Genomic DNA, 8,925 nt, shown 5'->3' with positions numbered 1-8,925 from the left:
CCCTGCTCCCCCCCCCCAAATTAAATTAATTCCAATGGCTCCTTACTACTTCCAGGATCAAACAGAAAATGCTCTGTTTAGCATTTAAAGCTTTTCATAAGATAACTCCCCCTTCCTATCTTTATTTTTACAATCTTCCTACACATCACTCCCATCCTGGAACTCTCCTTGACCATGACCATCCATCTTCAGCCTCCAAGTTTGGCCCTGTGCCTGAACCACCCTCCTCACCTCTACCTTCTAGCTTCTCTGGCTTCCTTCAAGCCTCAGTAGGAGGCCTGTCCACCCAACCCAGTCCCTTCCGTCAAACATTCCCTTCCAAAGATTCTGCACGTTCTTCATTATTCATGGTTATTTGCTTGTTGACTTTCTTCCATTAGAATGTGAGCTCCCTGAGGGCAAGTACTGAATTTTTCCTGTTCTTTGTATTCTCTGTGCTTAGCATAGGTCCTAGACTATCATAAGAGTTTAATAAATGCTTGTTGACTAACTCCAACCTATTTTTCCTGCATCATTATACATTTCCCTTCTCACATTCTTCAGTCCAGCCAAAATGGTCTTACTGCAACAGGAGAGCCCAGTAGATAGAGCCCCAGACCTGGAGTTAGGAAACAGTTCAAATATAACCTGAGAAACTTCCTAACTTTGTGACTCTGAGCAGACTAATATTATAATGAACGATCATAAAAAAATGAACAATTTTGAGCATTTTTATAAACAAAGACTTTTATGATAATTTATGATTCTAGAAGACCTATAATGAGACGTGCAATCAATTACAGAAAGGACATCAATTTAGGATGCAGGATGAGAAATACATACATACATTCATATGTACACATATAAACATACACATACATATGTACACATATACACACATATATAATGCACACAAAGAGATAATCCTTAGATATATGTATCCAGCCATTGGGAGGATTTGTTTTGTTGATTATGCATATTTGTTCTAAGAACACAGGCTATCTTTACTCTGCATCAGTTCATAGAAACCTTTCCATGTTTTTTGCAAATCATCTATTTCCTCCTTGAGAGCATAAATGGTTTAATTTTTGGTTATCCTATACCAAGAGCCTAGCAAAGTACTTGGCATATCATAGACATTTAATAATTGTATGTTGATTTATTGGGTGGCTATCCTCAGGGAGGGTGGTAAAGATTTGGTAAGGAAGCCAAAGAATAAATACTGAATGGATGTGGGTTTGGAGAGAGAGAGAGAGAGAGCATGAAGGGAGAGTCCTTAAGAGTAGGAGGAGGAAAAAAAACTACTGCATTAGGTGTTAAAGTGGATCAGGATAGCCCAAGTCAGGGAGAACCAGTCCAGAACCAGATCAGAGGCAGAGAAGATGGACACCAGTTGCCAATTCAGTGCAACCCATATTTATTAAGCCTCTACAAAGCTTAGTTGATCAAATGATCCACCATGTTAAAAGTACTTTGTAAACCTTAAAGTTAGTTAAGCTTAAAATTTAATGATGATGATGATGATAAGCTTAGTCACTGGAAATACAAAGGTAAAAATAATCCCTGCCTTTAAGGATCTAAAATCTACTGGAGACAGGAAGACTTCAAAGTTGAGGAAAGGCCTGAATTGTAGTATAAGGTCAGGGATTCTCATAGCAATCAGTTTAAGATAAGAGAGACAGGTCAAAATTCTCCAAGATACTATAGCTTTAGAAACAGAGGCCAGCAGCCAACACCAGGTAGAAATCAATCAGTATTCTCCAAGGATCCAAATACCCAAGTAATTAGCCTCTAATCTTAAGGACTTCACATTTCTATCTCTCTTATATCTGTCCTGGGTGGCATTCTTCCGAATGGCCAGTTTCTGGGCAGAACCACCGTCTCATGAGACACCCCAGACATTCATCCTTTTCTTCCAGCTTCTCCACCTCCTTGAGAGCTCCCTTGACCCTGCTTCTAACTTCTTTCTTATGTTTTGCCTTCTATTAGAATATAGTCTTCTTGAAAGTAGGGACTGTCTTGCTTGTGTTTGCATCTTCATTGCTTAGCACAGTGTCTGATACATAGTAAGTGCTTAATAGATGCTCTATATGTGTGTTTATATACATCTATCCACCCATCCACCCATCTATCTATCCTCTCTGTCTCTTCTGTCTTTCTTATCTTCTGTAAGTGTCCAATGTGGATATATAGGAAACTCATTGACCAAATCATATTTTTTTAAAGACATATTACAAGGAGTAGCTAGGTGGCCCAGGGAATAGAGCACCGGCCCTGGAGTCAGGAGGACCTGAGTTCAAATCTGGCCTCAGACACTTAACACTTGCTAGCCATGTGGCCTTGAGCAAGTCACTTAACCCCAATTGCCCTAACTTCCCTCCTCCAAAAAAAAAGACATTACAGGAGAAGCAAGCAAAACCAGCTAAGGAAGAGGACAAGAGAGTACCATGGTCCTGTAAGCATAGCATCAGGAAGTCTAATGTTTAAAATGAGCTAAGAATGATAATGAATCAAAACCAAACAAGAGGAGACTGTTTAACACTATATTGGAAGAATCAAAGGAGAGGACTATGGCAAAAGGATGATGATAGTTTACTAATGGCTTTGAGTAAGGAGCCAATAGCCTTCTTCTCAAATGTATTGGGGGAGGGGAGATAGCTGACACACTGTGTGATAGTCAGTATTCAGAAATATCTTGGGAGGTGAGAACATTGGACTAAATCTAATAAGATCAACTTTTTTAAGGATACATGTAAGGTCTTACACTGAATTAAAAAATAAGTTTCATAAAAACAAGATGAAGGAGTCATGGCAGTCAAACTGGTTCATCTGAGAAAGGTCTAGGGGTCCTAGTGGACTACAAGCTCAAACTATGTGATATGGTAAGTAAGAAAGTGAATACAAACATACATTACATTAAGAAAAGCACAGATTCTAGGAATATAGAGCTATTAGTCCTGCTGCATCCTGGCCTAGTCAGACCCTATACTTCCAAATTTTGTTCAGTTCTGGGTACCATATTTTAGAAAGGCCATTGATAAGCTAACAAGTAGCTAGAAGAGGGCAAACAGGATAATGAAAGGCCTTAAGTTCATACCATATGAGGACCAGTTGAAGAATTTAGCCTGGAGAAGAAAAAAAAACTTTGAGATGAACATGTTAGCTGCCTTCAAATATTTAAAGTCCTGTCATAGGGAAGAGGGCACCCTAAAGGGCAGAACTAGGAGCAAAGAAGCACGGGAAACTCCCCAACAATTAAAGCCATCTAAAATTGGAATGAGCTGCCTCAAGCAAAGGCTGAATGACTCTTGTTGGGCTTGATGAAGAGGAGAGGCTTGTGCAGGTATGGGTTAGACTCTGACATCTGAAGCCCGTTCCAACTCCAAGACTGATTCTGATGACCAATGACCATGTCAAACGTTCATTATGAACAGTGGGGGAGATCTTGCATCATGTCCTGAGCTAGTCTAAGTAACTGGAGAGAAGAAAACACAGCAAAATGCCTTTGAAAACACTCTTCCTTGCCTTATCCCATTTTAGCTATTTACCAAGTTTGCATTGTTCTACAGCTGGTGATGCTAAAATGGGTAATGAATATTACTCTTTGGGGAAAAAAGGAAGGAAGGAAGGAAGGAAGGAAGGAAGGAAGGAAGGAAGGAAGGAAGGAAGGAAGGAAGGAAGGAAGGAAGGAAGGAAGGAAGGAAAGAGAAATAAAGAGCAAAACAATAGCAACCAAGCATTTTTGCAGTTGACACCAGCTAAAAGTTGAGCCAGAAGAGCAACTACTGCAGTTTTCAATCTTTTAATCAGTTAATCACTTTGCAATGTTTTCCATAACTTCTCCCCACTGCCATGATCTATGAGATTTCATTGTGATGAAGTGAGAAGGCCATCGGGGTTAGAGTCAGAAGACCTAGATTCCAGGGCCAATTCTGACATTATCTCCCTCTATGACCCTGTCTGTTCCTTTCCCAACCTCAGTTTTCTCAGCTATAAAATGGACAAGATGATTTCTAAGGCTACATTCAGCTCTAAATCCTGGGTTCATCTTTTATTCCAAGGATCCATGAACAATCATGGGGAAATGGCCCCTGGGCCTGAAGATTATACATCTGTCCCCTTGGATTCCCAGACTCTTTTACAAAACATAAATATCATTTCAGGAGGGGAAAAGAGGGCAGCAATTCATCTCAATCCCCCACCACTACCCACTTCTGCCCAGATACACAATATCTTCTTTTCATATATACCTTCATCCAGTCTCTGGGGTGGTATTTAGGCTTTCTATGTTTTTGTACTTGTAGAAAATCCTTATAGATGTACAGTTTCATACTTGAGTTTGTTTTTTTGTTTTGTTTTGGGTTTTTTGGTGGAGAAGAATGAAGGGTTTACTTGGAGTCTCCAGTTCCCACAGAAATTGCCGGGTGGCATAGTGCTCAACACAAATTAAAGAAATTTGCAGTTGTCTAAACTGGATATCCAGAGGAGAAAGTAAACAACTTTGCAGAGAGAGAAAAATTGAAAGAAATTGTAAGAATTAGTTGAGGAGTTACTGATTTCCTTTCCTCTTTCTTTTTATTGCAAGGGGGTGAGGCAGGAGGGGAAGATGTAGAAAACTGCAGATGTAGAGAATACCTTGCAATATTGTTTTTTCTCATCCTTGCTTCTCTTTCACTGTCTTCATCTAAGTTCCTGAAATAAAGAATATAGGTCTTTTAAGGCAGAACATCTATTCCTCTCCCTTCCAAATTCTTTCGGGGAAGAAAAATACTTTGGAAATCTTAAAAGGTTGTAGTATAGACAGAGCTGTGATTAACATGGAGCATGTTGGACTTTGCCTTTGGGTACTAAAATATTGTAAAGAATGTTCTTCCTCCCTTGGAGGGTGCCATTCCATGCCGGTCCCCAAGGCAACTGTTGTCCTAGAACCTAACCTCATGGTCCCTCAGGAGGATCATTGGATCATATATGTAGACCTACAAAAGATCTTATAGGTCATTGAGTATACTATCTTCATTTTACAGATAAGGAAACAAAGGCAGAGAGAGATTAAGTGATTTGCCCAGGGTCACACAATTGTTAAGTGTGTGAGGTTGGATTCAAACCCAGGTCTTTGTGAGTCCAAATCTAGCATTCTGTCTACTATGCCCTGCCATTTCAGGAGCAATACACAATAGGACCAGAGCGACTCTTTCATTGCCAGACTGACCCTCTCTCTATGTGACTGCATCTGAATATCCACTGAATATGCTCTTTGCTGCTGGGCTGCCATCCCCTCAGACTACCCTCTTGGCTACTTCATCACCATCTTTACCTCAAAAGTGTAGTGTTGATGACTTATTGATCTAGCAATGGAAATGTATCATCATCTGCATCTTCATCATCACCTTCTCCCTCCTCATTACTTCTCCTTCGTTGGAATCCAAGAACTTGGCTTAAGCAATGGCAAGATACATTTTAAAAAATCACAAAGAGAAGATGGTTAATTGCCAGTCAAAAATGCTCTGGCCTTCTTGGAGGTTTCAAACTCCCTGCCTTAAAATTCCAGGTAAGAATAACATTTGCATAGCACTTGACCCAAGACTTTCCCATGCATTACTTTACCTGAGCTTTACAACAACCTTATGAAGGAGGCAAGATGGAAATTATCTATACTTATAAAGAAAGATACTAAAATGAGAAGGTTCACATTGTTAAAGCACAATGAGGTTTCAGGAATCACTTTACATACATTATCTCCCTTGATCTCCACAGAAACTCTGGGAGGTAGTCACTGCTGTTATACTCACTTTGCACATAAGGAAAGTAAAGCTGAGACAGCTATGGTGGCTTGCTTGTGGTCACACAGGGGCTAAGGGGTGGCAGGAGGATTCAGACCCACTTTGACTCTAACGTGCTTTCCACAACATCACACTATTACAATCTCTAAACCAGGTCTCTTTCAGCTCTAAGGTTCTATAACTCATGTATGATTTTCAAGACATGACTCGTCCAAGGTCTCACAGAAAATAATTAGAAGAACTCAGACTTCAGACCAATTATTCTAACTTCTGATTCAAACTTTTGCTGTTGCTCTTACTGTTCTTTCCCCCTCACTAGATGAGGTGAATAATAAGATAATTCAGTTGGTTTGGACTCTTGAGAGGAGGGACTTTTTGCTAGACTAGGAAAAAAGGGAACTGAACCATCTGCCCACTTTTTTTTCCTTTTCCACTGTCATCCTTGCATGGTGTATGGTAGAATATGGTAGAGATAGAAATGTGCTCACCCACATAACCTGAGAGGGGAGTTCCTAGAAAATGTCATTCCTAGACTCCTGGAGATGAGAGGGAGGGATTTCCTAGTCAGGGCTAAACTGGAAAACTCCTTCTCAGGTAACCTCAAATTGGAAACTTTGGGAATCCAGTCTTCTAGCAAGTAAAGCAGAATTTCCTGATCAGTAAGTATCTTGGAGAGGTAAGAGCATTGAACACGTAATTTCCAGTGCAGGGAGGAGCTGTATGTAGCAAGGGACTAAAGATATTCAAAGCCAAAGTCATTGACTGAACTTCCCTTTTATAGTGAATCATTGGAATAGCGTCATTCTGATGGGAAAGGAGGTCTCCTATCTAGTAAGTTTAAGTGTTTCTTTTCTAGGAGAATCAAAGTCCACAGTGAGTCTTCGTGGTGAGAAGGCAGGGCTCACTAGAATGTCAGAACAATATAGGACAATAATAAATCCAATAAGGACTTCAGGAGCCTTTGGAAAAGTGGGCACCTCAAGAGGAAGAGGAGAGCTATAGTGATTGTTTATCAGCTCTTACTTCTCCTTTACATATGAGTTTTCTTCATGGTTTGGGTGTTTCTGGGAGTACTTTGCATTTTTTACACTTGTGGGGTAGCATAAAGGTGGTCCTCTATCTGCCGTTTTGGCTGCTTACATGAAAGGTTGGGGCCATTTTTACTCATATCTGTGGATGGAAGGCAACTCTGGGGTGGGTACCTAACTAGCCAGAGTTTATATTTTGGAGATGCCCCCAAGGTAGGACCTGGATTGTACGAATCCGGAGTTTGAGGGCCCTGGACCTTGGGTTACAAAAACCTTGAACCTTGACCTGTAGTTTGGACTCTTCTTGAAAGGGAAGTGAACTTAGAGCTGCTAGAGAGGTAAACCAATAATTAAAAGTGAGTTATTATGATGGGAATGTGTTGACTATATATTTTTTTCATCCAGCAATTCTCCCCCCCCCATTATAATAACTCTACCCCATAAATAACCCTTCCCAACACCAATGTCCCCTTTAAAGGAACCTATTATCCCAAGGGCACACTGGACTTGCTTAAAGAAATCATAGTACTGTGCAGTTTACCTTGGAAAAGAATTTCCCTTTTCCCCTTTCCTTGCCTCAAACATACACACACAGACACATACACACACACATATCCTAGTCTATACCCTTAGACCCTACTCAAAGAGAACTAATCTCTTGCCTTCAGGTTTCCCTATCTGAGTTCAGGGAAGGAAGAGGATTCAGAACAGTTGAGGTAACTTCTAGTAAAGGCTTGCACAGTAGATGCTGGGGGTGGGGAAGGGAAGAGGGAGGGTGTAGGTTGATGGGGGGTGCTAGTAAAGGGAAGACTGTGGAGGTTGGGGGGCAGTGCTGGGGGGAGGGAGAGTGGAGAGGTTGGGGGATGCTGGTGGGAAGAAGAGAGGAGAGGCTGGGGAAGTAGTATTGATGGGACAAAGAGAGGAGAGATTGGGGGTGCTGGAGAGAGTGAGAGGCTGGGGATGCTTGTGGGAAGGAGAGAGGAGAGGTTGGGGAAGTAGTACTGGTGGGAGGGAGAGGGGAGAGATTGGGGTGCTGGTGGGAGGGAGAGAGCAGAGATTGAGGTGCTGGTGGGAGGGAGAGGGGAGAGATTGGGGTGATGGTGGGAGGGAGAGGGGAGAGATTGGGGTGCTGGTGGGAGGGAGAGAGCAGAGATTGAGGTACTGGTGGGAGGGAGAGGGGAGAGATTGGGGTGCGGTGGGAGGGAGAAGGGAGAGGCTGGGAATGTTGGTGGGAAGGAGGAGAGGCTGGGGGGGAGGGAGAAAGGAGGAAGGGTGATGGTGCTGGTGGTGGCAGGGTGTGTATGGCTGTGGCTGGAGAAGTGATTGACTAACTTGGTTTGGTCTGCCAAGTTTTTGCTCAATCTGTACCTAGTTAGTTCCCAAGTGTTCCATTCTCTCCTTCTCTGCCAAGGGCTCCATTGATGTGTTGTTTTAAAAACAATTTCACTCCTTGAACTTCTCAGGGGCTGGGAGGTTTAGCAGGGCTGGGTGATTTAACTTATGTACCAGCCCTAGTGGGGTGTAGGCTGGGTGTTGTGTGGACTCTGTATGTGTATGTATATTCTTTTGGTTTTCTGTTTTCTTTTTATATTTTCTTTTATATTTTTATATTTCCTTCATTGGGTCCTCCAAATCATGCTGCCCACACACCCTCACTTAGTTGTCCCCCACAATAGGAAGGGAGGTCTCAGCATCCTAGGCTTAGGCCTTGGATTGAACACTCTCCCTTTCCCTCAAGGCATCATCCCCTTCACTCTCCTGCCTCTTTGTGGGACTGTGTCTAAATGATATGCACCCTTTATTAATAGCTGGGAAAAGTGGGGCATGAGAAATCACAAATCACAGGCTTTTGGAGCTAGAAGTAACTTTGGAGATGATTTACTTCAGAGTACCTTCCTTCTTTCTTCTCCTTGGCCCCAGATCAGGCTGCCCAGATCCCAACGAGGTTCCTCAAATGCTTAAATAGGTTGGATGATTACTTCCTTCAAGTAAGAAATGGAAGACCATCAGGCCTTACCGTCTTCCACTGATAACTGCCTTGCATTGATACTGCCACCATTTTGGCAGGCTCTTGTCTTCATGCCTGGATTGTTGCCCTGGCCTGCTGCTAGGTCTGCCTGGCACAAGTCTTTCCTTAC

This window comes from Petaurus breviceps, unplaced genomic scaffold (assembly GCF_028583685.1).
Source record: "Petaurus breviceps papuanus isolate PSGF00001 unplaced genomic scaffold, PetGlider_PUasm1.0 90762, whole genome shotgun sequence".
Taxonomy (NCBI): domain Eukaryota; kingdom Metazoa; phylum Chordata; class Mammalia; order Diprotodontia; family Petauridae; genus Petaurus; species Petaurus breviceps.
Note: the sequence above shows the minus strand (reverse complement) of the source record.